The sequence below is a fragment of the Nesoenas mayeri genome (genome assembly GCF_963082525.1).
Source record: "Nesoenas mayeri genome assembly, chromosome: 15".
Lineage (NCBI taxonomy): Eukaryota > Metazoa > Chordata > Aves > Columbiformes > Columbidae > Nesoenas > Nesoenas mayeri.
Window position 1 is genome coordinate 8033428 of NC_137559.1, and position 14259 is coordinate 8047686.

Genomic DNA, 14259 nt, shown 5'->3' on the forward strand with positions numbered 1-14259 from the left:
GTTCCCTTTGAAGCCACAGAGATTTGTCCGGGAGCAGAGTCAAGGCAGCCCTGTCGCTGCTGGAATCTCACTGGAAAGCCCCAGCTCAGGCCCGGGCACCCACGGACCCGTCTGGCCCAGGGCCGGGCTCAGGCTGTCCCGGAGGAGGCTGCTTTCCCCAGCTCCCCTGCAAATCCCGGACTCGGAGGCCGAGCAGCTGCTCACAGCTTCTGAGAGGTTTTTCAGGGTTATTCTGTCCCCAGGGAACCTGCGAGTCCTGCTCTGACTCAGCCACCTCCCCCGGTGCCTGGCCAGCTCCTGCAGAAAGGAACAGAAAAAGCCATCCCAGGCAAAGGTAGTTTTATTAAGGAGAGAAACCTTGTTATTTCTTCCCCGGATCTTATTGGCTTTTTGTTGTTTCCATTAACTTTTATGAGTTTAATAAACATGCCCGATTTTAAAAAGTAAAGTACTTTTCCCAGCCTTGGAAATTGGATTTTCCATCTAGTCCAAATGCAACAGCCATTTTAAACTGCTCACCAAGAGAAATCACTGAAACAACACTTTAGAGTATTTTGTATTCTTTCACTGTGACTAACACAGAGATGATTTAGAATGTCGCCACTAAATTAATTGTGCTCGCTGTATAAACCCACTGAATGAGCAAAAATAGCAGAGTAAAACCATCTTTACCTATGTCATTACTTGAAGTCTTTTCTGCCCAGCTGCTCATTGGCCAAATCTTAAAGTTATGGACTCAGTTTGTCAGTGCATTAAATGTATTTTGTGATGGTAAAAGATTTAAAAATAGCAAGACTAATGCAGTGACTGGACGAGGCTTTACATAAAATCAGCTGGAAGTGTTAATGGTGCCCCTGTCTCAGAAACATGTAAATGATGGCAAAGAAAAGAAATATCGTGGCCATATATAATGTAGTTTCCCTTCCAGTTTTCCTTCAGAGCTCACCAATCTCACAACTGCTGAAGCACAGGGGTAGTTCAAAGTCACCTCTGTTAAACCAGCCAAGCTGCAATATATGTGTGTCCCTGCAGCCCCGGTTCTGCACCAGTGTCTGGCTGAATTAAAATAGGTGCGAACCCTTCCGAAGACTTGAAAGGTCTTTGCAAGGACTGAAAGTGTTACTTGATTACAAGGAAGATGGCAGCTGAGGAAAAAAAAATCAAGCTAATTTAAGGATTGCAGGACCTGAAAGGACATCCAGTTGTCCAGAGGGCTCTAGAAAATGAGGTCAGATACAGCACGGTGCATAATCACTCACACTGGGCTAAATGCAGACGTGAACGTGGGGTCATACTAAAAGGCAACTCAGTTGACTTTTAATAGTTCCAAAAGTGAAATAGGGAATTATCAAAAATCTGCATTCCTTTCTGAAAATGCAGTACATATTTAAATGCATTTCCAATCATCTCGGAATTATCATTTAGGAATACCTGGATTTTTATTTAGCCTCTCTGGAATCCTATTTTATCCAGCCCGTTCCAAAACAAATGTAACCAGTTTACAGCCACTGAAGCTTCAAGACAAAAAAAATCCCACAAGTATTCGATAGAAATGGCGCTGTCTTCCCCAGTGATTCCCATATCGCTGCACTGGGGTGAGCTGTACTGTGACATGGTGATTCCCCTCTCATCAGCTCATGTTCCAAGTACTACTATAAAACCATTTTCCAGCAAAACCATATTTATTTGGCCCAGGCACTAGGGCAAAAATTCTTTATCTGATGTTTAAATAATGATGACCAATTTGCAGGATACTGGTAATCTTAGATCAATTGCCCACAAGCTATTTAAAAATATTAAAAAGCATTCTCAGTGCTCTACTCAGCAGAATGTGAGCAGGCTGCAGAGCGGGGACAAAACAGAGGATCAGACCAAGAGGTTTGTGACATTGGGCAATCGGCAGCTGCAATCCAGAAGAAAAAGCTGGTTAAAAGTTTACTTGCAATGAAAACATTTGTCTCCACACCTGTAAGCTATACACAGTAACTAGGCTTTCTCACACTATACCTTCGGCTTTTTCTCTTCTGCCCGAAATATTTGGGTTTCAGCTCAGCAGGAACACATCTCCCTTCACTCCTTCCTAAGTGAAACAGGACACAATGTGGGGAAAGTGGCTCTGACGTGGCCTCTGAACGGTGCAGCCCAGCCAACCTTTGAGCTGACGGGACCGGCAATAACCAAACCTGCAGCGGTGAGTCTGAGCACCAGCAGGTCCATGAAGTCAGACACTATTGACTGCACAGGACACAATCCCTGTACAAGACAACAAAGCCCAGGAGGTCAGGGACCCTGCTCAAGTCCAGCTGCACCCAGCGTGACCAGACCCCAGCTCTCCTCACAGCCCCCGGCACACTCTGCAGCAGGACCCAGGTGTTTAGATGAAGCTCTAGAAGAAATAACAATAATCTGTCCCCAGAATTGTAAAGCCATCCAACAGAGTTCCACCGCAGAGACAAAATTCTCCATAAAAATCTATATGGCATCCAAGTCATCTCTACAGAGCCCTCTTCTCTTCATGCTTGTTCCAGTTTACAGGCTGGGTACTTACAGACTAAAAAAAAAATCACAGTAATTTGGTTTTGCCTCATAAGCAATAGTTAGTTACAAAAACACTTGGTATTTTTAGTACAATCTGAGATATTGTAACTGGGTGACACAAACCATCTCATTTTCTAACTTTCATTTCTCAGCATTAACTTTGTCCTTCGCTCCTGCTGTACATTTCTGTGGCCAGCGGGCCACTGCTGAATCATCTGGAAGCCAGTCACTTTGGTTTTTTCCTTTCCAATCACAGCTGATCAAGTTAAGGTTCTGAACTGCAAAATATTCCAGTAACAAGCGTATCACTCCATATTCTCCATAGGTGAAGATAAAGTGGCATTATACAACTACTATTGCTGTCATCCACCTCCACAACTGGGCAAAAAGAGCCTTCTATCATAAAAACACATTTATAGGACTCGATCAGACCTCAGCTGCAAGGAAAAAAATTAAACAAACCTGCTGATTTCTGGGACATCTCAGTGACTGAGCGTAAACAAGATGAGAGTGTGGAGCCGTCTCCTTTTGATGGCCCACAGCTTGCCTTCATCACGAGCAAGTGAGACATGGAGCTACATCCCAGCTGAAGTCAGATGTTGTACTTGGGGAATACAACAGCCCCAGGCACAGGGTCGGGTCCCCTCCAGCAATAACTCAGCCTCGCTGGAGACAGCCAACCTAACGCAATCTTAACGTGATAAACTGCTAACTTGATTGGATTCAATGAGATGTAAATTATTAGATTCAATAAGTACACAGAGACCATTTCACCTGACATTCTGCTCAGAAGGATTCTGCCTCCAGTCTCTTCATCATTCCTGTTAATCACATGCAATGCATCACAAAGATGGGAACGGTTTGGGACTTCAGTTGTCCTGTCTCCTCACGAGCCACCCCGGTGTTCCTTTCTGTAGTAACGCATCTTTTATTGATAAAGAACTTTTTTAGAAGAGTTGCAATCACTTGTGGACACAAGTTGATCTTCCGCATTGTCTAATTTCAACCAGAAAAACCCCAATTCATCCAGATTTCTGCAAAATCCCTGTAAGCTCACACCAGAGAATGTCTTCTCATGTGGATTCATTTTTAGTAACTAAAAGCTTTATGGCAACAAGTAGACATTTATTGCTTCTCATTCACTTAAAGGTTCCTTAAAATCTGTCCTGCTGAACAAAAACAGTGCCACCATTCCAGAAAAGGGGAAAAAAACACAAGACACTATGAAAATATGTACAAAGATATTCACAAAAATATGAGTTCAAAACAGTGTCTCTGAGCTTATAAAACTCAAGTGGGATTTACATTCCCCTGCGGTTTGTAAACATTTTGAAAAGATTTCTTCTTGTAATCTTTTCCAGACTCTGACTCAGACAAGTGATGTTTCTTAATTTTATGTAGCTGCCATATTTCTGATCAGAAAAGAGCGCTGGTTTACACTCTGTCCACTCTGCAATGCTTACCTTTCCTTCAGCTTCAATTGTCCCTGTCTGCCATTTGACAGGTTTTTTACTACCCAACCTCCTCGCACAGTATTTTCAGACGTTTCCAATTTACCATGATGTAACACGCAACCACCACCCTTTTTGACAATGAATCTTCGCTGTGATGAAGACGCGTTTGCACTTTACAGATGTTGCTTTTTTTTTTCACTGAACAAGTTCCAGAGACTTTTCTTCTTTAATACCTAGTCCTCCATTTTAAAAGCCTTTGAGAAAATGACTTGAAATACATAACACAGAATCTCTTAGTCCTATCAAAACCATTGTACTGTACTGCTTAGCAGAGGTTGTATTCCTCTGCTTCAGGCATCTCTGAAAAGAATTCTTTAAACAAAACACTCTTCCTTGAATTTGTTAAACAGTTCTATACTGAATAATGCTCAGTCAAAATTAACATTCTGATTGATGTTTTCAAAGGATTTGTTTGAGAATTCAAAAACCAAACAGAATAGTTAATTTCAGACCCCACATCTCCTGTTGACTTTTCAATTTTGCCTTAGAGGAGCATTTCAGAGATCCCAAGTGATGTTAAGAATGTTCCCCCGTGATTTCCCAAACATAGCCACTCCTCATGACATTCTTCATGTCCTCTATGATATTATTATGTGTTGTTATGACAAATGGTAACCGAATAATTACCTAAGCAGAACAGATCTCTTGGGAGAACATCTATTCCAGTGCACCCATACACAAGAGCCCTCAGAGGAGCAGCACAAAGCCTCAGCAACACCCCTTGTGAGCCCGCAGCTGCCACCCCTCCTTGCACTGACATTATAGCTCCTCATTTTCCTCAGTTAATTTTCTCCTGGCTCGGCATGGACCAAAGCTGGTCAGGGGCTGCCACCACTGAAGCCAGTTTTTTGGAGTCCCAGCTGACAGCACACCAGGGATAACAACAGCACACAGCTGCCATGGAATAGCCCTCTGAACGTTTTACAGCCTGAGGAGAAGGCGGATTTGTCTCTTCCGTCTGCTAAGAATCCAGCTTAGGTGTGAGAGGTGGCTGCTGAATTGATCATCTGGCCCTAGGTGACTAGAGTATCACATTTGGTCCTTCTCGTGGGGTTTTCAAACTGATAACTAAGGCAGTGATGCCTCCCACTTTGAAGTTATCATCTCTGTTTCTCCTCTTCCAACTTAACATGGAATTTTTGGACATTTTAATGTGCAGTTGCTAAGCAGTGGCACGGCTAAAAAGCCAGGAATATCAGTGGTACCTTTAAACTGACACTTCTGGGCACGTAAGAGCTGCTCATGCTGCTCTTTCTGCTCAGACTAGAACTGAGTTTCATGCTCTGCAAATCTCAAAAGTGCAACCTGCTGGCTGGCTTCATTGGCATTCTTAATTTCATTTGTTTTCCTACACTTGCAGACAGGTGAGTTATTTCTAGCTTATTACCAGTAAATAATGAGCAATTGCACTCTAGATTAGAAAATCCCTTTGGGATCCAAAGCCACAAATGCTGCCGTACGGACACACAGATAATTAGAGATCAGTTCAATGCAAAATCCACTGTAATCAAGAGACAAGAGAGAAGAAGTATAATGAGCAATTGCCACCCAAGAATACAGGTACAACTTCTGCAAGGAACTTTTTGAAGCGCCTCTAAAATACTTGTGATATTGGATTTGGGAAAAGAAGGCAGAAAATGAAGGCAGAGATCGGGAAATCTCTTCTGCTCTCAACCAGAACATCTACAGTCATGATCTCATCTGGTGGTGAAGAAATATGTGAACCTCTTGAGGACAACCTGGTTTGAGGGAGCAGTGAGGAGCATTTTGGGGGGTGAAGTAGCTTCAGAGAGAGGTAAAGCCTGAGCGGGCCTTCAGCAGGCAGCATCTTCACAGGCTTTGCCTCCAGAAAATGGAATTCTCATACGGAACAGTGTATTTCCTTCCCGACTTCATGCTGCCATGTGCTACTCAGAAAGGTCAGGTAGATGCATTAGAGCATCATTTTCCCACAAATTGTTAATAGTCAGTCTTAGAAACCCAAAGAGAGGGCATAAAACTCATTCTGCTACATTAACACAAACAGGGACCTTTCTTTTTCACATTGACTTATGTGTACTTAGCCCTATTATCACCAAGTGTCAATGCGTAGCTCAAAGGATAAGATTTGAGCCCAGCTTTAATTAGTTTACTGTAATGAGGTAAATCACGTTTCACCCTTCCGAGAAAGTCATTATTTGCAGTCTTCCTGCTTTTCAGTACTTGCACCACCTTCTTAATTTGCAATGGTGCTGAAGTTACCACCTGGTTTATTCAGAAATGCAGCAGAACCAGTATATACAGAAACAAGAAAATGCTCCTTAAAACAACACAAGGGACCAGAGGTAAGCACAGAGTCACATCCAGCAGCAAGACAAACTGCTTTTAAGACATGTCATCTCATTAGCTCCCAGCTTTGGCAGTGAAGATGCCAGCCAGCTGCCCTCTGGTCCTTCAGCCTCTTGTGTCCGTGATGCACTCTGCATATTGAACTTGCCACAACCATCGCCAGCACATGCGACATGAACGGGGGCACAGCGAGATCCCAACATGCCAGAGGCTGTTGGGAACGCTCCTGGGGCAGAGCTCCTCTGGCACCGCGCTGCAGGGCTGTGGTGCTCCGGGGACAACCGGGCAGACGGGACCTACTGCAGCTCTGCTGGCCTGGGAGGAATGAGCTGAGCTGGAAGGACGAGTGAAATGGGTCTGCAGTGGAGCTGCTGAAAATTCTTTACCAAGCCCTTTTTACTCTACAACCCAGAGGACAGGAATATGTTCCCTCTTCTGAATGCAGCAACATGAAGGATCTTCATGTTGCGGCTTCTCCCCACCACTTTCCCTTAACTCAGAAAGCTTAGAAGAGTTTAAAAATGAAATAAGTAACTCAGACCTTATATGTAGGACATTCAAGAGAGTTAGGGATGAAATCTGCTAAAGGGGGAGTTTTCAGTTTTTACAACAGAATAGGCAAATAAAATATTTATTTTTAAAAAGGGGGCATTTTGCTTGCAAAGTGGTTTAGATCCTGCTCTCACGCAGTGCTGGTCCCTGCAGGTGCTAAGATGGAGCAGCTCCTGCCTTCAGGGGAGCAAAGAGACCATGGCTGCTTTATTAATAGGGGTTTTTGTCTCAAGATGAATTAAGGGCCCATGTTCAACAAGTGGTCATGGGGGCTGTTGCCTCAGTTATTCTGAAAATCCAAGTTGCCACTTTTCTCTATAGATATTTAAATGTCTGTTTAAATTTTACTCTAAATAAAAATCGAATAAGACCCCTCTGGCTCCGTATACTCTAAGCTGTTCCTGGAGATTTGCATTTATATCTATATAATTTTTAAGAAAACGTGTTGCTGCTGCAAAAATTTATCTCAGGTTTTAAAACCATCTCAGCTATAAAAAAGGATAATATTAAGCAAGAGAGAGTTATGAAATAAGAATGATCAAATACTTCCAAGCCTTATCATCAATAAAACTGTAAAGTTAGCCACACCAGTTCACTTCAGGGCATCTGCTCACATTTAATTGAATGATTGTTTTAATTTTTCATTGTTTAAAACCACTCAACCACTTATCAAAAGCCAGTGCTGCCCTTACAGCTGAGGAGAAAAACTTCTCACCCAGCTCCACTGAAAGATCTGTATTTTTTTAGGGATCTTGGACGCTGTGAGAGCTGCAGAAATACAACGGTCAGCCCAGATGCTGCAGTTCCCCAGGTAGGATTCCCTAAGTGGGATGAGATCCCCAGGCAGCTCCTTGGGAGCACGGCTTGCTTTTCTCAGAGGAGAGCAGAGTGCTATTTCTTCCCCCAAACTCTCAAGAGGCTGTTTTCTCTCAGGCATTCTTCTCCTTTAAGGAACCTCAGAGGCTGAACTTTGCATGAAATAATGCACATAAAGTATAGGTGTCCTTCTCCAAACAGGATTAGTATACAGAACATTTTCTCTGGGGTCAGAAGTTTCCAGAAAGTTTGGGATAACAGGTACAGCAACTTTTACCAATATTGGCACTGGAAACATACCTGTTATTTCATTAATACAAGAGATACCACCAGTCTGAAGTCCTCAGCTCATACTGGGCACTGTACAGAAAGAAAACTGACCATCACTGCCCCAAAGACTTTCCACTCTATAAAATCATGGCAGAAAAAGAGAAGAAAAGCTTTTCTCACACACACCTAATACCATAGATGTCCCATTAGGCCCCATGGATGCCACCCCGGTGGTGCCGGCAGAGCCGTGCTGTGTCCTGGTCTCTCCCCGTCACACACCCAGGAGCATGGGCTGTGCTCCTCACTCCAGTCCCACTCCTTGCTCCAGTTCCCCTACCCTAAATCTAATCCTGGTTAAAACCCACCGGGGCTGACGGCCCATGAGAAAGCACATGAGGAACAGCAAGAAGCAGCAGTCAGAAGAGGAGCCGGATTCCAAGTGAGCATCACCCGGCTTGATAAAGTGCTTCTTTTGAACCAAGGCTTCAAAGTGTATTTTAAAGCCCTGCTGATTGCACCCTGGCAGGTGAGGTGTTGGAGTGAGCTCAGGTTGCGGCAAAACAAGAAAGCCAAAGGAAATGAAGTCCACACTGCTTGTACATGTGCCAAAAATACTTCTGCTGTCTTTGGGAAGGAGGAGGCCAGGGCCTGAGGAGTGCTGGGTTTTTCTCTGCTGGCACTAAGGGCACAAACCAGTGCAGCATGGTTAAGGTCCGGCCTCGATTTATTTTCCCAGGGCAGCTTTCCCTGCAGCATTCATCCGCAACAGAGCAAAGCCTTGCCAGCCAGATCCCCAAAATGAATTGTGCACATAATGGATGTACAATTTGTCAAATCAAAATGTCTGCACCTTCCAATTTTTTTAATCATCCCTTGTTGTTTTGTTTATCTTCTTTGTTTAATTTACCTTTTTAATAACAACTCAATTCTGGAATGTAAATATCATGTCAAAGCAAAAGCTAGAATGTTTGACAAAAAAAAAAAAGCAAATGTCTCCAGTTTCACTCCCAAATTATTTGCTGAATATCATCTGGTTCACAGACAGCTTCAGATTCGCTGAAACTGCTGTTGTTCAGTTTGGGGCTTTAATAAAAAATAAAACTTAGCATTCACTGAAAGCAACTTCCCATTATGAGATTGGCTCTATTATGGGATGGATTCTAAAATCATGACATGTTACCAACAAGCATCAGTGCCCTGGACCATGAGCTTTTCCTCGTCCCTCGGCTCATTTGTGCGAGGTAATCTTTGCTGCTGTGCAGTACAGAAAACTATTATTTCTTTTAAATGAAACTGAGAATCCTATGTAATTGAATGACTCCAGCATCAAATATTGCGATACAATCTGAATTTGGAAGCCTTGCAATTGCAGATGTCTTATGGCCAAAACCCATATTTCCCTGGGTCTAGATGGAATGGGTAGAACTACTGCAGGCTTTCCTCAGCATCGCAGATGGTGGAGGCTCCAGAGATCATTACAGGTCCCTGATTCTCCTTCCAGTCCACACCCTGTACTACATTTAACAGCACACTATTCTGCCACTGGAAAGGAAAATACCAAGGATATAGAGAAGGAAACGGATTCTCTCAGGCCGTGTTCCCATGCATGCAATTCACCTTATACTCAGCAAAGATGCCACATTCTCAAGCAGGTGCTCACCGCAGCCTTCCCTACATCACAGAAACTTGCTGGGATCAACCTGCAAACAATTAGACACTTGTCCTTCCCCATCCCTGTGTGGTACAGACACGCTGGAATCACAGGCAACAGCCCACCTGAGATGACAGCAGGGGCTGAGAGGCCCCCAAATTACACCAGATGGATGGCAAAATTGAGGTGAGCTGCAAATTCACAGAATTATGAAATCCCTAGGGCCCAGTGCAAGGCTAATTGTCTACATTAACTCTCAGAGTGCAATTACCGGTGCTAATGGTTGCAGGGACAGATTCCAAAAGAACGTTATTTAAAACCTTCAGAACTGGAAGGTTTAGAATAAGGCTAAAGCCAAGCAGATAATCTCTAGAAAAAGAAGAAAACAAAATTGTGATTACAATTACTGACTTGGTATTTTCAATTAAGTGAATGTTATATCAGGACACACAACCTTGAGAGGGAACAATCTGGATATTTTTTGCAAATGCTGTTGGTGGTTGATATCCAGGCATTGGTCATTAGATCTAGTTTTATTACGGCCATAAAAGAAGTGAGTCAACAGCTTAGTCACATCAGGCAGGATATGCTTCAAGCACAGCCTGAATGAAAGAATGAAGTTAAACACTGAGAAGTACAAGGTAATTAAAAAAACAACCCTAATTGTTTTTTTGCCTCAAACGGTAACAGGTAACATACGGGATAGTTTTTGAGTAAGACTGCATGGTGTACCGGGAAGGAGCAGGTATGGATTTAAAGGAAATAAACTGGACGTATCAGCACGTGCATCTGGATGGCAGTTCGTAAGCTGTCACTGCCGACAGGCCCCCTGGCTTTCAAGAGTATCAGGTATCTCCATCATGTAAAAGAAATGCAAAGAAGGATACGGAATCTGGTTCTTGTCCTACATCAGCATAAAATCTGATGCTTGTTGACTCCATTTGTACAGATTATCTAATTACTAAAGGCAGATGCTGCCTATGTGAAGGCTGTAGGATAACTAAGAGAATCAGGTCAGCAGGCTCTGGTCACTTCAGCGTGCCATGTGAGCACTGAATGACCTTTCAAGAGTGATCCAGAAGACAGTCTGATGGATACCTTAGAGCATTATTTACTTTAAATCAAACCAGTAGCTAAGCACTGTGCCTGAAGGAAGAGAAAAGAAAGGTACAGTGGGATGGGAAGAGAGCAGGAAAGCAATCTTTGCAGGTAAGTCAAAAAGATTGTGTCACTGCAGGACTAGAAATCAGTCCCTCAGACAACACAGCTGATTTATGCCACCCCAGGCTTGACTCCAGGAGACTGGAAAGTTGGAGTGAGCTTTTTAGAATGCCATTTTATTTCAATGTGGGTACATGGCTAAGACTCAACACTGAAGGAGTTTAATGACACTACATTCTCTAGGGAAACATTAAATATATACACAGTCACATATGCCCTCCTATCTGATAGCAAGAACTATCATTTTCTATTGCAATAGAAAATGTGAATGGGATTCGTTTTCTGTGAGTAATGCACTGAAGAGCTCCTCTCACAGCAGGCGGAGTGGGAGCAAGGGGATGGCTGATGGACTCCTGAATCCCTGGGGCCACTGAGGGTCTGGACGCTGCCAGCGTCACTGTAGGCAACTAACAAGGTCTCTGAACATCTGGTTTGCACCATGTGCAAATAATGACATTAACTTCTCCTTTGGGATCCACAGATAAAATAGTTGATACATTTGTACATGAGAAGGATTAATATGAGAAAAAGTGAATATGTCACCAGAGGGCAGTGAATGAAATGGGCTGGGTTTTGTTTGTAAGAGACAAGTTACAAGGATAAAACAACTAAACCAGCTGAATTCTACACACGTGTGTTTAGAGACACACCTTGTGGCCTGATTCACTGATGATTTCTATCAGTTTGGTGCTGAAATGGTTCAGTGAGAGTCAGCAGAGCTGTACTGATGCAAAATCACTTTAAGGAAGTGCCTGGGCAGTGCCATTTGTGTTGGGAACTGAACACGTGTGAGGCAATGAAACAGTGACCTAGGGAGAAACCTTCATCTAAATACACACCAAACGAAATGCTTGCAGCAGAAGGAAAGCCGCCTCAGATACCCAACACATGTTATCTCATTCATGTAGGCAGGGACCCATGTGAAACAGTCTTAATTCTCAGAGATCCTCATCCAAACTCAGAGGACAAGGGTCACCCCCAGCGCCAGAGGTGTTCCCTTGCTGAGACAGACCATCGCCAAGCTTGTCCTCGCAAGAGAGGAGCTGGCAGGGCTGTGGGACACACCGCCACTGACCCCCAGGGCTGTTCTGCATCTAGATTCTATTTGTGCCCGTGGGACAGGACTACACTCACTGTTCCAGCCCTCCAGCCCTCCCCTGCTGTCGAAGCACCGTCCACCCAGGGGAATATCCTTCCCGTGGACTGCGAGAAGGTGGGAGCTGCTGCTGCAGCTCTGCTGTGTTACTCTGCTTTGTCCTCAGAGTGCAATTACCCAAAACACAAAGTCATAAGACACAATTTACAATCCCTGCAGCTTTTTGGCATCCCAGTGTATTGGCTTACAGATAGAATTTGTAGTAGGATGCAGGAGATAGAGCACTCTAATTACACATTTACATTAAGAGGAAGGTTTAAAAGCTAATAGGACATTATTTGAATAATGATCCCTAGATGTTCTTCCAGCTGAACATCTGCCATGACTAATTAAACACAAGTTAAAGTCAACCTGTTTAAAGACAAATCAATATTTACAAAACTAGATACGGCTCTAAGGTTAGACGTGGTGCCGACCTACAAGAACCTTCCCACACGTCAGACCAAATCAAGGATTTCAAAAAGCATGATGGTTATAAACCGGTGCCTGCGCAAAAACCGCCTTTGTAAAACAGTCAGAAATTTGACTCATGTACAGCTTGTTTGTCTCTTTCATTAGTCAGCTGCCCAGCAGTTTTAAATGATTGCCACATAAAATGATACGTTAACCACTTTCTGAGATTGGGGTGTCATTTTTTCCAACAGCAGGTTAGAAATTACATTTCGAGTGGCAGATGAAAATAATCTTCTTGCAGCCTCTGTCTCCTCTGTCTGCATCCCTGATTGCTATTGAACAGTGTCATTTTGTGGAAGTGCACAGAATCTGCATCAATCTAGCTACATGGGAATGTAAGAGTGAATCCTGGAAGTGAAGGCGTACAGTTACAGAGAGAAAACAATTAGGCAAAAAATTACAATAGCAAATAGCTTAGAAATCCATTAGCTACCTCAAACTGAAAAACAAATGCTTATTTCATCCATCATTGTACAACCATCACAAAACAGACCAAACCCCTGAAAATGAAGAAGCACTTGGCTGGCTGATCCAAGGCATATTTCAAGATCTACCACCAATACTGTACAAGAGAAATAAAGTTCAGAAATATGCAAGCTCATTCAATGACTAAAAGGTGAGTATCCAATCCACAGCTGCAGCAAGTCGTTGCTAGCACAATGTCCACAGGAACTTGCAAAAATTAACAGGGGAGTCACCTGCATCATCTGGCCCAGAAGCACTGGCCAGTACAAAGAAAGGAAAAGGGAAGGGACAAAGTCCTCGTGATGGCTCCTCTCACATAAACCCCAATCTACCAAAAAAAATAAAGCCAAGTCTGACTCTGGAATTTAATTCTGCTATTGATCCGACAAAGCCCTTGCATATCAACCATCAGGAGCAGGCACACAACTATTAACTTCAGGCCTCATACTGGAAATGTTGACCACTGACAGCTTCCACTGACTCCAGGTGAAGATCAGTGGCCCCTTTGGAAAATACCGTTCTGCCCATGACGTATTTGGAAGTAAAGGTCTGTAGTCTAGAAAGTGCTCTAGTGTTCCCAGACCAACAGCAGTGGAAGAGAAGAGTCAATAGCAGAAGAGTCTCTGCTTTTATAGCAGTGCCCAAGTTGGACTTCAGGGGCCCATAGCAAGCACCGTGTGACCTTGCATTTGTGATTTCCATAGACTGTATTATTAGAGACCTCAGTTTGGTGTACGTTTTTGCAGTATGGGAGCAATAAAGAGGAAAGGCAAGAAATAAAGAGGCTCTGGATGCTGACATAAAATTAAATCCTGACTTCTCTTTCAAGTTCAAGGTAGGAAAAATCACAGCCGTACGTCTCTGTCAGAAGTATGCCCAAGCACTAATATCATCAAGGACAGACACTTTTGCCATGTAATCTTACCACACTCTGTATATCATCCGGAGCCTTTGTGGACTTAGGTGTAAAATAAACTAGTAACCCTCTTTAAAACATGCTGGCAAGCAGGATTTGGCCCCGTGTAAGTAACTTTAGATTACCGCTGCCTTATCCACAGGGAGACCACAGCTCCCTTCAGGGCAATATCTGATTAGAGAAGAAACAGTTGTCCGCCTCTAGGAAACTGCAAATCATTTTTTGTTCAAACCCACAGGGATTTTTGCAAGGCCTGCTGAGCCAATTTAAACAGGGAAAAAAATCTGAGAACCCTGCAATAATATTCTCTGCAGTTTTCTAAAAGCCAAATCCTGCTCATCCTGCTCAGTGAAGCAATCTTACTGAAGTTAATGAAACT